Below are 14,926 nucleotides of genomic sequence, written 5' to 3' on the forward strand. Positions count from 1 at the left end.
CACACGCCAGTTCCGGGTGGATGACCAACTGTTTGTTGGCTACGTGGGTGAGAAGAAGGGAAGGGCGGTACAGAAACGGACCATCTCTCGGTGGGTCGTCCTGTGCATCAAAGCATGCTACTCTTTGGCTCGGAAGGAGCCTCCTGTTGGGCTGAGGGCCCATTCCACTCGGGCCACGGCGGCTACTACTGCCCTGGGCCGGGGAGTCCCTTTGCAGGACATTTGCCAGGCGGCCACGTGGGCCTCGCTGCACACCTTTGCGAGGCACTACTGCCTGGACAGTCAAGTCCGGAGGGATGGCTTCTTTGGCCGTTCGGTCCTCCAGGACTTTCTGGTGTAGGTTGTATTGGTTCGCAGACCCACCACCGGGGTTGGTATTGCTGGGGTATCTATTCTAAGGTAAGGAATCTAATACTAACCTGTTTCTTTCAGATGAACAAGTTACTTACCTTCGGTAACGATATATCTGTAAGAAACAGTAGTTAGTATTAGATTCCTTACCGCCCCGCCCATCCTCCCCGTTCTGCGAACTGATACCTAGGGTTAGGGACATCCCTTTCAGGGCCCTAGTTTCAAATGGCACCAGTGTTGGTTCTCACATGGCTCTGCGTGTTCTGGCGCGGAAAAGCTGTGTGCAAAGAACTGACGTCAGCGCGCGGAGGCGGCGTCTATATACTCCAGCGACGTCATCACGGCGCACGACGCCGACGACGCGGAGCCGCAGGGGACGCCTGCAGACGACGCCTACCGACGCGCAGGGGTACTGCTACGCAAAAGTTTCCGGATCCAGACTGACGCCTGGGGATATTCTAAGGTAAGGAATCTAATACTAACTACTGTTTCTTACAGATATATCGTTACCGAAGGTAAGTAACTTGTTCACCTTTGCCACTTGCCGCCAATATGCCAGTAAAAAGCTTATAGTCAGATTTTAATAAAGATATAGGTCAGTAGGACTATCAATTGTGGATCTTTATTGGGTTTTAGTATCTGAAAGAGACACATTAGTCATAGATTCCTTACCTTAGAATATCCCCAGGCGTCAGACTGGATCCGGAAATGTTTTGCGTAGCAGTACCTATGCGCGTCGGTAGGCATTGTCCGTGGCTCCGCGTCCGTCGTCTGCGTCGTGGGCGCCGTGATGACGTTGTCGGAGTACTTAGACGCCACCTCCGCGCGCTGATGTCAGGTTTTTTTTCCGCGCCAGCAAGCGCAGATCCGGAAAAAGTTGTACCCTAGTCAATTTTTGACTAACTTTTTACGATCCTTTTTGATCTACTTTCGAAGTCTCTGTACTCCGACAGTGCCAGTTGGGATGCCCAGGTTCAAGCCCTGCGCCGACTGCAACCGACTGATGTCGGTTACCGACCCCCATCGCCGGTGCCTGCACTGTCTAGGCCCGGACCACGACGACAAGTCATGCTCCGACTGCCGGGCCCTGATGTCTAAAGCTAGACGGGAGTGGTCCCGTAAGTGACTCGAGCTTCGGCAGTCCGCCCCGTGCCGCTCGAGGTCCCGGTCCGGAAGGAGGTCGAGGGACCAGTCGCGGGCCGGAGTCACCACAGTTCCAGGAGTCGTCTTCGGACTCAAAGTCCTCAGGTAAGAGGCACAAGAAGTCGAAGAGGCACCATCGCTCTTCTGACTCCCCCGACGCTCGTGCGATGCGGCCGGGGGTTTGGGCGACACCGCCCACACGGCTCTGCTGGAGCCGCAGGCGTCGCGGCCTACAACATACCAGCCTGTCCCTGGGCAGCACGGGACGCCAGAGGAGATCGAGGCCTTCCTCTCGGCCATGAGGTCGCTCACTCCTCCGTCTGGTTCCGCGGCGCCGTCGGGCCAAGCAGCCCCGACTGGGTCCCCCAGCGGGCCGGGTGCTTCGGCCCCCCGCGCCGCCGGCGACTTCGGTCCCGACGCCACAGGGCCCCACTGGATCCGGGTCGCCGCCGGTCGACCTCACGACCTCGCCGACCCCAAGGGTGTCGCCCCCGGTGCCGTCCCAGGAAGATGCCGTCCCTGGTCCTACCCTAGATTCGGGTCCGGCGTCGGAGCGGCTCCACTCTGCGCCGTATTCGACGCCGCTAGGGGATTTTTACTTCTACGACCCGGCCCCATCCTTTGAGCCTCAGTACCAGGCCGTCAACCAGAGCAAAACAAAGAATGGTATTCGGCAGACACCCTCACAAAAAACAAGCGCGTTGGACTTTGAGAGATCTCCAAATTGACACTACCACAGCTTATAAGTATCTTGGGGTTTGGCTGCAAGAGAGGGCAACATCGGCAACTCAAGCAAAACATCTAACTGTCAAAACCAAGAGTGTAGTCTGATCTATGAAACGCCTTAGTCAACGTTTAGTCAGCCCCACAGCGGAGCCAATGCTGAAGGTCCTCAAGGCTAAACTAATCCCGGCCATTAACTACGGGCACCTGGCATTCCTGGGAGATCTAGACACTCATATCAGCAGCACAAGCCAAGGCCCATAAAATCGTGCTGCAAACACCAAGGTATGCAAGGAACTTCTGATAGATACATCTGCCAGTGGATTCCTCACCTTGTGAATATCCCCCTGCGTCAGCAGCATCCGGAAATTCTTTTAGTAGCTTCGCGCCGACATCACAGAGGCACGGCATCGAGCACGACTTTGCTGACGTTACCGACCCTATATTAGGCCGACGTGATGACATCAGTTCCCTTTTTTCCACGTCGTCGACGCTAACGGTTTTCTAGGGATCGTCCGTAGCTTTTTCAGTGACTTTGTTACCTTGTATTGTTTGTGTTTCATTGTCTTCTCTTTCGACATGTCTTTGAGGAAGACTGGATTTAAAGCCTGTGGGAAAGCGGCAAAACCATGTCCATTACGGATCCGCATGAATGCTGCTTATGGTGTTTAAGCTCCGACCACGACGTCGAAGACTGCCAGTCTTGTAGGAAGATGACACCTAAGGCCCTCCGGGATAGAGAAGCTAAGCTTCTTGTGGCAAAGCTTAAAGGAAGTAAGGAGAAGAAAAAATAGAGGTCGTGGACTCGAGGTCGCGATCGGACTCGTCCTCGGCCCAAGCTTCGAGATCATCTAAAAAGGAGCATAAGAAGAGGTTCCATGAATCCCGACATTGCTCGAGGAAGGACTCTGGTTCTAAGCCGAAGTCGCAGGTGAAGCTGATTGAGAAGGTGGTATCTTCGGCTTCGGAAGATCAGGACACCAGGGGTGAGGCGTCGCATTCGAATTCGCCAGGTTTTCCGAGGCAGACGGCGAATCCATTTACGGTTCCATTCCATCCTCCAGATCGGGAGGATGAAGGTGAGGGGGAGATGGTTGGAGAGGGAGAGGCTCAGTTGCCCGAGGGTCTGTCGACTCCGGTGCACCTGCCCGAAGAGGAAGTAGACGACGTATCGACTCCACGCCCTCGAGAGCAGCCTGGGGGTTCGTACCCAGCCTTCCCGGCTCCAGGTCAGGATCAGACGCATTTCCTTAATGCAATGTTTGGTATATATTTCAGGGCTATCTACCCCTCTGGGGCTTCTGTTGGTCCCACGGGTCCGATGGCGTTTGGTCTGGGTGTTCCCCAAACCTATGCACCTGCGCCCTTTATGCCGGCTCTGGCGCCGCATTGGCATTTTCCGACGCCGGCGAGGCCTTCGACTCCGAAGCAGTCGACGACTTCCGAATCCTTCGCCGATTCCATCAACCCTGGTGCCGAACCCTGAGCGACATCGTGGGATTCTTCCTCGTCCGGCGTCTGGATCGGCACCGGCTTCGACGGAGCCGACAGTGGATCCGACTGCTTCGAATGTGAAGCGCAGGTCGAGGCGTGAAGCACAGAGGCTGATGGAGGAAAAGAGGTATCGTTAGGAGAATTTGGAGGAGGGTGAGCTGCAGGAGTCTGAGGACCCTTTTGAGGACCTTTCAGTGGCTAGTGGCCTTGAACTGTCCCCTGAGTGGGATTTAGTTTCAGTATCGGATGAACCCTCTAAAGATGTGGCTCCTTACCATGTCGTAATAAAGAAGGCTGCAAGTTGAACCGATTTTAGAGGTTCGGAAGAAACCTGTATCAGCTCCTGCTGTATCTAGGGCTGTTGCCAGTAGGTACAGAGCTGCTCCTGATGACCCAAAATTTGTATCCACTCACCCTCTGCCTGAGCGTTTGGTGGTGCAGGTGGCCTGTTCCAAAAGATCAACGGAGCTTTTCCACAGGTTCCAGCAGAAAAGGAGTCGAGAAAACAGGATCAGGCTGCTAAAAAGGTTTTCTCCACCGCCAGTATGGCGCTGAAGTCCACAAATGCAACTTGCCTGGTGGGGCGTTATATCCATGCCCTGATGGACACTATAAAACAGTTGGTGCCCAAGATACCAGAGGAGGATAGAAAAGACTTCCAGGAGGTAATCTCTGACACTCAGGCTGCAGCTAGGCAGGTGATTCAGAGTGGATTGGACACGGCAGACTCTGTGGCTAGGGTCATGGGCTCTTCTGTGGCAACGAGGAGAGCTGCGTAGCTGAAATCAAGTGAGTTTTTGACAGATGTCCAGTCTACATTGATGGATCTCCCATTCGACGGGTCTGGTTTATTTGGCAAGAAGGCAGACGCTGCTTTAGAACGCTTTAAAGACAGCAGGGTGACGGCTAAGTCGTTGGGCTTTCAGACCAGGGGCACTTTTGGAGACGTCCTAGAGGATTTAGCAGATCTTCTTTTTGATCCTACAAGACAACGCAGCAGCAGCAAAACACGTTGTACAGGTCTTATAGGGGCAAGCAAAGAGCCCGTTCTCGAGGCAGTCAAGCTTCCTCCTCTTTCCCGTCCCAGCCCCCTGCCAACGCAGCAAAGCAGCCCTAAATCCGCCATTCCGGATCATGTGGGTCCAGTGGGGGGTCGGCTTACCCATTTCCAACGAGATTGGGAATTGATTACATCGGATCTTTGGGTTCTCAATCTCGTGGGGAATGGGTATGCTCTTCCCTTTCGGGAGTTCCCCCAAAATACCCTCCTTGCCAGGGTTATTGTTAGAGGACCACCTGCTTCTCCTGCAGGAAGAAGTCCTGGCACTGTTCAGAAAAGGTGCGATAGAGGTGGTTCTGGAGCAGGAAAGGGGTCAGGGATGCTACTCCCGGTATTTCCTGATCCCCAAGAAGGATGGCAGGCTTCAGCCAATCCTGGATCTCAGGATCTTGAATCTTTACATGAAACAGGAAAAGTTCAAGATGCTAACTGTTGCACAGGTTCTTCAAGCGCTGCTGGAAGAAGACTGGATGGTGTCGATCGACTTGCAGAATGCGTATTTTCATATTCCTATCCTGAAGTCGCACAGAAATTATCTCCATTTTACGGTTGGGTCGCAACACTACCAGTTTGCGGTCCTTCCGTTTGGTCTTACAACTGCGCCTCCAGTCTTCACCAAGGTGATGGCGGTGGTGGGAGCACATCTCAGGAGGTCGGGGATACCTGTATTCCTGTATCTGGACGACTGGCTGATCAAAGCAGAGTCGCCGGGGAAGGTGCTCAATCACCTGCAGGAGACAACTCAGTTGTTGCACAGGTTGGGTTTTTCGATAAATGTACCCAAATCTCACCTGGTGCCCTCCCAGCGCAACCTGTTCATAGGTGCGGTACTGGACACTTCTGTATTCCGTGCATTCCCTCCTCCTTAAAGGATTCGCGACATACAGGAAATGATTCCTTTATTCTACAATGGAGCGGTTGTTCCAGTCCTGAAGGTCCTACGTCTGATCGATCTGATGGCTTCTTGCATTCTGTTGGTCAACCATGCACGCTGGCACATGAGGGCACTCCAGTGGTGCCTCCGCAGGCAGTGGTATCCGCACAACAGTGATCTCAGTCAGTGAGGATCTCCAGAGAAACTGCAGCGGATCTGTCTTGGTGGAGCGTGGAAGGCAATCTCACAAGGAAAGCCTTTTCAACTTCCTCCATCGGTGGCCACGGTGATAACGGATGCATCCACTCTAGGGTGGGGTGCTCATCTGGGGGACCTGGAGGTCAAGGGTCTTTGGTCTCCAGAGGAAAGGTTGCTTCACATCAACCTACTGGAATTACGGGCGATACGTCTGGCGCTCAAGGCCTTCCTCCCTTCCCTTCGCGGGCGGTCAGTTCAGGTCCTGACGGACAACACGACCGCGATGTGGTATGTCAACAAGCAGGGAGGAGTGGGGTCGCAGTGTCTCTGCAGAGAGGCTCTGTGTCTCTGGTCCTGGGTCCAGCACCATCAGATGTGTCTGATGGCAAATCATCTGGCCGGAGTTCTGAACGTTCGTGCAGACAGTCTGTCGGCCATTCTCTGCCGACCACGAGTGGAGGCTTCATCCAGATTTAGTTCGTCACATCTTTCGGACGTGGGGAACTCCTCTGGTGGACCTGTTCGCCACTCGCGAGAATGCTCACTGCCTATCATTCTGCAGCCTCCAGTTTCCGATGCAGGGAGCCTTAGGGGACGCGTTTCAGTTGAGTTGAGACTCGCAACTCCTTTACGCGTTTCCTCCCATACCCTTGATTCCTCGGGTTCTGAGGAAAATTCACCAAGACCGGGCCCTTGTTATATTGATCACCCTGGATTGGCCAAGAAGGGTGTGGTACTCATACCTTCTCCACCTCACCTCTCACCCGCAGCTCCGTCTCCCTCAGGGCAGATCTCCTTTTCCAGATGGAGGGGCAGGTTCTACACCCCCACCTCCAGACCTTACACCTTCATGCCTGGAGATTGAACGGGGCAACCTGAGTTCCTTTTCTCTCCCACACGATGTGGTGGATGTCATTTTGTCAGCCAGGCGTGACTCCACTAAGTCCATTTATTCCTATAGATGGTCAAAGTTCGTTGCTTGGTGTGGGCAAAAGTCCATTGACCCTTTAAGGGCTCGTTTGTCCAATATTCTTCAATTTGCTCTCTCCTTGGCCCAGCAGGGTTTTGCGGTGGCAACTATTAAGGGTTATTTGTCGGCCTTATCGGCTTTCCTTTGTTTGCCTGACCAGCCCTCTTTGTTTAAGTCACCTATTGTTTTAAGATTCATCAGGGGCCATACCAATAAATTTCCTCCTACTCCTTTTATTGTACCTCAATTAGACTTGAACCTTGTGCTTACATTCTTGATGGGTTCACCTTTTGAACCCTTACACTCATGTCCCTTGAGACTTTTGTCTTTCAAGACAGTCTTCCTTGTAGCAATTACCTCGGCAAGGAGGGTAAGTGAGCTTCAAGCTCTTAGTTCAAAGCCCCCGTTTTTATCCATTCATGCTGATCGAATGGTTCTTAGGACCAGGGCTGCTTTTCTGCCGAAGGTGGTAACTCCTTTCCACCTGGGGCAATCCGTTACCCTCCCTACCTTTTAACCTCCCCGTCACCCTTCCAAGGAGGAGGTGCGGCTTCATCGCTTGGACCCTAAGAGGGCGGTGAGCTTCTACCTGGACAGGACAACGGAGTTCAGGTTGGATGACCAGCTGTTCGTTGGATTTGCTGGCTGCAGGAAAGGAAGATCTGTGCACAAGCGCACACTCTCAAGATGGATAATTTTATGCATCAAGATCTGCTACTCCCTGGCGGGTAAGGAACCTCCAGAGGGTATAAGGGCTCATTTCACTAGAGCTAAGTCTGCAACATCTGCTCTTTCTAGAGGTGTGCCTGTAGAGGACATTTGCAGAGCCGCGACTTGGGCCTCCCTCCACACTTTCGCAAAGCATTACTGCTTGGATACCGAGGTGAGGAGGGACGGCCACTTTGCGCGTTCTGTCCTCCAACATTTCTTGGTATAGAAGAGTGCACACCCTCCTCCGGGAGTGGGGACTGCTGTGGGAATCTATTCACAAGGTGAGGAATCCACTGGCAGATTTATCTATCAGAAGAACAAGTTACTTACCTTCGGTAACGCTTTTTCTGGTAGATACAGTATCTGCCTGTGGATTCCTCACTGACCCACCCGCCTCCCCGTTGTCCACTCTCGTATACCATACTTATTGTATATATGTTTATTACATTTTGCTTTCCTTCATTGTTTTCGCACTGTGTATTATCTGAACATTGTGTACTGTGTATACTATGTATATGTTCGAGGCATGTGGGCTGCTGAATTCATATCTATAGCATAGATCGCCGCCTAGTGTTGGGTCCGGATGATTGCACCTTGTTGTCCTGGAAGAGTCTTCGAAGTATCACGAGATAGGTGGCTCCTCCCCTGGACTACAGTGCGCATGGGCATCGACTCCATCCTCAGATTGTTTTTTTCCGCCATTGGGTTCGGATGTGGTTTCGTTAACTCCGGTTCGGAATCGACAATAACTTAGTTTTTAAAGGCCAAAAGGCCTTCTTTGACCCGTCGGTATTGTTCGCGTTCGGTGCCTCCCTTCCATCCAACTTTCAAGTCGGATTTCCCGTGAGTCGTCAGACTTCGAGGATCGAGGCCCAGTCGACGCAGCAAGACCTCGACGGCATGGAACGAAGTCCGTTCAAACACTGTCCCGTGTGTGGATCCAAATACCCACACATCGACGTCCACCCGGTCTGCAACAAATGCCTGTCGCCGGACCACGACGAGGCCAACTGCATGGCCTGTTCCAGGTTTAGATCAAAGAAAACCATCAAGCTTCGGCGCGCGGCGCGCCTAGAGGCCCGGCGATCGGCACCGGTGGACATCTTCGTCAATGAAGAAGCGGACGAGCAACAGGTCCATCTTCAAGTTTCGCCTCCTTCGGTGGTCGTTGAGTCCGACTACGAAGCGGACGCAGAGGGCCAAGACGTGGAGGAAATCGTCGAGTAGGTAGGAGACGACGATGAGGCCTACGGGGCCATGGAAGATAGCTCGGAGGAAGAGCTATACCCCGTTCGTACTTTTACTAAGGCTCGGGTCGAAGGATCGCCACATGGCCTTACCCTAGACCCTACACCAATATCCACGGCCCCGCCTTCCGGCCCGGCCACGGACACTTCGGCGGAGCCGCCATTACCTAAATCGAAACCGAAACTGTCGGTATCGACTACAACTAAGATGGCCGTCGCACCATCGAAACCGACTGCTCCCCCATCGACGCCGTCGTCTTCGGTGGCCTCGAAGCCTAAGAAAGGTGTCGCACCCTCCGCGGTCGCAAAGGGGGGCGAGGACCCCGGCTCGCGAACAGCCGCTGAATCGGTGCCGAGAGCGACCGCCGACCCGAAGACAACGGGTGAGGCCGTTCACCCTGAGGCCGTCGTGCCGAAATCTTCAAGGCCTGTCGACACCACGGCTGCCAAGGGCGCGAAGCCAAGGTCTGGCACTACGGCGCCAAAGGTCAAAGTTGTCGGGGCGAAGTCGTCGGCATCCACGCCCACTGCTGTGGTCGGGGATCGCAGTGCACCTCCATCGGATACGCAGAAGGTGTCGGCGCCCGAGTCTTCCTCTGGAGGGGGACCGAAGACATCGGTCGGGTCTACGAAGCCCTCCGCTTCCTTCACCAAGCAGGTCTCCGACTCCCTAAAACGTATTAAGGACAGAGCTTCCGCATCGGAACCGAAGATCCTTTCCGCCGCGACCAAGGCTGTCCCTACGCCACAGGCTTCAAAACAGATCCTTTTCACGCTACCACCTAAGGTGGCGCCAAAGGCCTTTGCACCGAGATCGGTGCCCAAGGACCCGGAGAGGTCGAAGTCGACTCCCCCGGCTGGGGGTGTAACGCGTCCGCACCACTCTTTGTCGGAGCAGTACATCGACGCAGATACCGGGAAGCTAACGCTTCTGAAGAGGAAGATTACGGCGTCACAGCCTTTGGAGGCCTTCAAGATTCCCCTGAAACGCAAAAGGCCTGAAGAGGATACTCCTGTGATGGTCGAACCCAGCATTCAGCACCCTGCACGGGGGGCAACGCCATCACCCACCTATTCAGATGGAGACGATGGGGAGCAGCAGGATGATGAGTATAATTTCCCAGCCCACACTGAGCCTGATGAGCAACAGGACTCGTGGGTGGACACAGGTGATCAGGGGGATCAGCAGGCAACCCTTGACCCTCAGGTGTTCAACATCAAGACGTCTCCCACCGAGGATTCCACAGCATTTCATGCTTTCATAGAAAGGGCAGCTAAGAACCATGATGTGGATATGCATGCTGACCCTGTGGAAGCTGATTTCCTTTTTGACACTTTCTCCACTGCGGAAAAAACGGTGAAAACTCTTCCCATGCTAAAGGGGGTCCTAAGGCATGCTGCGGACATTTTTAAGGAACCCACGAGAGCTAGGGTTGTTAACCCTCGGATTGAGAAAAAATACAGGCCGGCTCCTGGCGATCCAACGTATATAAGGGGCCAACTGCCACTGGACTCTTTGGTGGTCTCTAATGCTCGCAAACGAGCTAACTCTCAAACCACGGGTGAAGCTCCTCCCCCGGACAAAGAGTCAAAAGTGCTAGAGGCGTCAGGGAAGAGGGTAGCAGCACAGGCGGCCAACATCTGGCGCATTTCAAACACACAGGCGCTGTTGGCCAGATACGACAGGGCACATTATGACACCCTAGAGCAGAGGTCTTCAAACTTTTGTAGGTTGAGCCCCCCAGCTGAATTTTTTTAGATGTTGGGCCCCCCCACCACCTGACAGAAATTTCTGGACTCGACCGCCACGCGCACATTCCGGGCATATTCAGCGAATACCATTCAATACAATAAGAGTGTTTAGTAAACTGCATGTTTGTGAGTGGGTGGGTGTGGTGAAATGACAGAGGCTTATTACACAGCTCAAAACACCACTTATTTTCTAGGGCTGCCTGATTGATCAATGACTGATAATAAACCGTACAGTGTAAAGTAGAACTGATCTATTCCAGAGGCACCTCGGAAGGAATCACCCAAAACCTTATACAGCTATGTCTACTGAGGAGTCCATCGGGCCAGGTGAGCGGAAATTCCAAAAGTAATCATATGGGAGGAATCAAACAACCAGAAATATATATTTTTTATTTCATCATTTTTATTAGCATTTGAATGTCATCAGAATGAGCTTCAACACTGGAAGACAATGGAGTTCACTGATCACTAACTTACTCATATCTTCAGGCTGACCTGGCAGAGTGATTAAGCCAACTAACCTGGCAGCTTTGGAACCTATAGTGACTCTTCACAGACGGGCAAAAATGAGTTGAGCTAAAACTGCTTTAAATCAAAAGTAGTTTTAAACGTTCGATGTTTTGTTTACATTTACTTACCAGTATTGCCCGATAACTAACATGGTCTATTTTATTTTTTGGGGTATATTCTAGTTTCAAGCACGTACTAATGTTACGACCTTTTTTCCACACGATGCGTGAGAACTTTGAAATGCATAAAGACGTATTTATAGCAGCATTGTCATAGAAGCAAAACACTAAAAAATGAAGGATGCAGTGGCCTGTCTTCAGAGGCGCACTAGTAAGGTGCAGGCAAGCATCAGATGCACTATGACGATGTATCACGCTTCAATGAGCAGAGAAACGCACAGGTTCTGGGCTTCCCTGAAGTAATCGGGTTATGATGGAAGTCCCCTTTTCAGTAGCAGGTCCAAGGTCCTTGAGCAAGAAATAGACCGATCGTTCAGAAATCTCACCAGGAACAATGGAAACATGAAATGTAACCCTGGGCGTGGCGGGACTACGAGGAGGTCCACGGAGTTGGGAACAAACGCCGTGTAACTCCGCACCGCCACCCGCCTCCACCCCCCCATTAACAATTAGACATTAATGAAAACTAAAAAAAAAATACTTACCTGTACTGCGTGTTGTAACTATTTTTTCTTACCTTATATATAACAAAGAAGACATCATGTACAACTGACCAACCCTATTAAAAAAAATTATGGACATAAAAAATTTCATCTAGCTTTTTTGTCCTTGCAATGCTGGCAACTTCCTCCTACCTGCTCTAATGCTTGTTTGTTATAGCTTTTTTTGTTAAGGGGGATGGACAAACAACGGGAGGGTGGAGGTTGGGAAATAGTACCTGAATTTAAACACGAGCAGTGGACAAACAATGGGGGAGAATCAACAGATGTCACATTCGGAGGGGCGGAGGTGGTGCAGAGTGATAATGAGGTGGTGTGGAGTGATGCTGATGGGTGCTGAAGTGGAGCTGTGCTGATGCTAAAGTGGTGCTGTGCTGGTGCTGCTGAGGTGGGGCTGCGTTGGTGGTGGTGCACTGATGCAGAGGTGGTGCTGTGCCGATGTTGAGGCAGTGCTGCGCTGGGGCTAATGTGGTGTCCTGACACCATCAGCTGCACGTACGCACATTCAGTGTGCTTCTCTGGAGGTCTGGAAAGGGCTAGTTTTGCTTTCCAGCATGACTGGATTCATGAAACTTCACTTCACAGACAATCTGATTAGTTTAGAGATCAAGCAGCTTCCTGGTTTACCTAGAGGCCAATCACATAACAGCTGGAATATCATACCTGGCCACCGCACCAAGCACCCTAGCAAGAGAACCAAAGAAATCCCTTGCAGCGTAAATCCATACGTTGCTGAGATTTACAGAAATTGATTTATTTTCTCAGCTTGTGTAACTGTAAAACATGACATCTATGCATGGTCAGCAAAAATACTATATATACCAAGGAGACAGGGACACCGAAACGCGTAGAATCGTGACCAAGGTGCCCCGAAACGCGTAAATCACTCGCTTTTATCCTGTAATGATGATATGATCCTGAATTTAAGCACTTTGCAGTAGAAAACTTAAGGTGTGCGCCCCAAATCTTTCGTAAAAGTAATGTGTTTGATATTGAAAACAGCGTGGTTCCGCCGTAGGGAGAGGCACCCATGACCATGACGAGCGCTGCAACTCCCGGGAAGCCTGAACCGATGTGCTCGCAGCATATATATATATATATATATATATATATTACCTACTGGCGGTCGCCAGTAGGTATATATAGTTAGGATTTTTTCTCTATGGGTTTTTTGAAAATTCTATGTCTAATAACTTTGGCGTTTGTGGACGGAATTGGCTGAAATTTTCTGGAAAATGGAACATTTTGTTTCTGAGCAGCCATTGGAAATTTGGGGGGAGTTGGTCCAGGGGGGGCCGAGAAAAAAGGGGGGTCCCAAAACGTGTTTTTAACATTGAGTTTTCCATAGGGCGGTTAGCCTCACTTTTAGCCCGAACGGCTGAATGGATTTGCACGAAACTTGGCAAATTTGTAGGGACTGGTAGCCCGATGTGCCTTTTGTAGGTCTCAATATATGTGCTGCAGTGGATTTTGAGAAAATAACGTTCAAAAAAAGATATATATCTGTAAGCGCGGACCAGGCAGCGCCCCGGTACGCGTACTTGACGCGTAACGGAACTTCGCGTAGCGAAGTTGATTGGCTCTCCGGTGTCTGTCAACATTCTAAACAGTCCGGAGCGGCCGCCATCTTGTCTCTCGGTAGGATCGAGAGACAAGAGGAGGTCAAAAGCGAAGGGGCAAGTGACCTTAAGGGGGCATAGTAGATACTCCCTGACCCCCTAGGTTTGATGTGGAGGCTTTAAAGGGGCCCCGCTAAGCAAAAAAAAAAAAAAATTTTTTTTGTTTTTTTTCGTGGTTAGCGCCCGGTACGCGAACCGGGAAGCGTACTGGGGAGCGTATCACAATAAAAAATGAATGATAGACTTTTCAAATGCTGTATGTTAATTGATTGTTGGTTTTGTTGATTATTTTTTTTTTTTTTTAACTTTTTTTTATTGTGTTTCATAATTTATTAAACTTTCTAACATTTCATTGTCAGAAATTTCATAATCATGGAATATAGATTGTAGTCTCTGAGGTTGTAAAATGTCCTCATTTGCAAGGAGGTTATCTACTGCTTGCACACATTGCAGTAGTTCTTGGTCCCATGTTTCATCCATAAATTCAATCTCATTTGGATCAATGATTTCTGTGTTGGACTCTGGAAGGACAATTTCAAATGAAATGTTTTGTTCACTTTCCATTTTTCCTGAAATTTGCATAAAAAAAATATATATTAGTAGAGGTAGGGCACTGTTGGGATTAATTTTAGATAGGCAGTTTTTATCAGAGAATTTATCTTTGGGCAGTGTATAGTATCAGAGTGGAAGTAGGAATATAAAAAAGTGTATCTAAATTTATAAGTACTACAGAGGGATAGTATATAACTAACAGAAAAAGTTTGCCATATTAACTTAAAGTGCACAATATACTTCAGTTTTAAAAATAACAACTTACCTTTAAAAAGAAGTTGAAGTTATTAATGAAAATCCAAATGAAATGTACACCAGGAAGTAGTAGTCAAAATGGCTGTGTTTCCTTCTCTTCCTTTATATATATTCGGGTACATAACCAATCAAATATCATGTAAAAAAAGTAGAAAATGAAAGTAACATTTTAATTGGTTGTCAATTCCAACACTTCAGATGTGTTTTGTGAAGTAATTTACCTCACGGTATTTAGAGAGGACTACAGGCTAAATGGCTAAATGGAATTCCAATCAAATTTGTGAAAATGGTAGGGATTGGTATGTAGTATGAGTTATTCTATATTTGGTGAAATTGTCTCCAGTGGCTTTTCTGTGAACTACTTTCCCACCTTTTTTGATGGTGCGCTTCCCAGGAAGCGACCCGGTACGCGAACCGGTGAGCGCCCTGGTACGCGAACCTTAAGCGTAACGGGAGTTCACCATTTTGTGTTTCGGTCGAATTATGATACAAGATGGAGGGCAAATAATGTTCAGAATGGGTAGAAGGGGGCACGGTAGACTTATCTTGACCCCCTAGGTTTTGTGAGGGTGGCTGAGGAGGCCCATATGTGCGGAAAAAGAAACATTTTTTTTAAAAATTTCGCGAGGTTAGCTCCCGGTACGCGTACCGGGTAGCGCACCAGGGAGCGTATTTTGTTGAAAATTAGTGAAAATAGTTAGAGTAAAATAATAATTGTGAGTGATCAGATGTAGGGTAGCTCTGAGAAGAGCTTTTGGGTTTATGGTACATTTAGGTACTTATAAGTA

The sequence above is a fragment of the Lissotriton helveticus genome, chromosome 4_1, assembly GCF_964261635.1.
Source record: "Lissotriton helveticus chromosome 4_1, aLisHel1.1, whole genome shotgun sequence".
Classification (NCBI taxonomy): domain Eukaryota; kingdom Metazoa; phylum Chordata; class Amphibia; order Caudata; family Salamandridae; genus Lissotriton; species Lissotriton helveticus.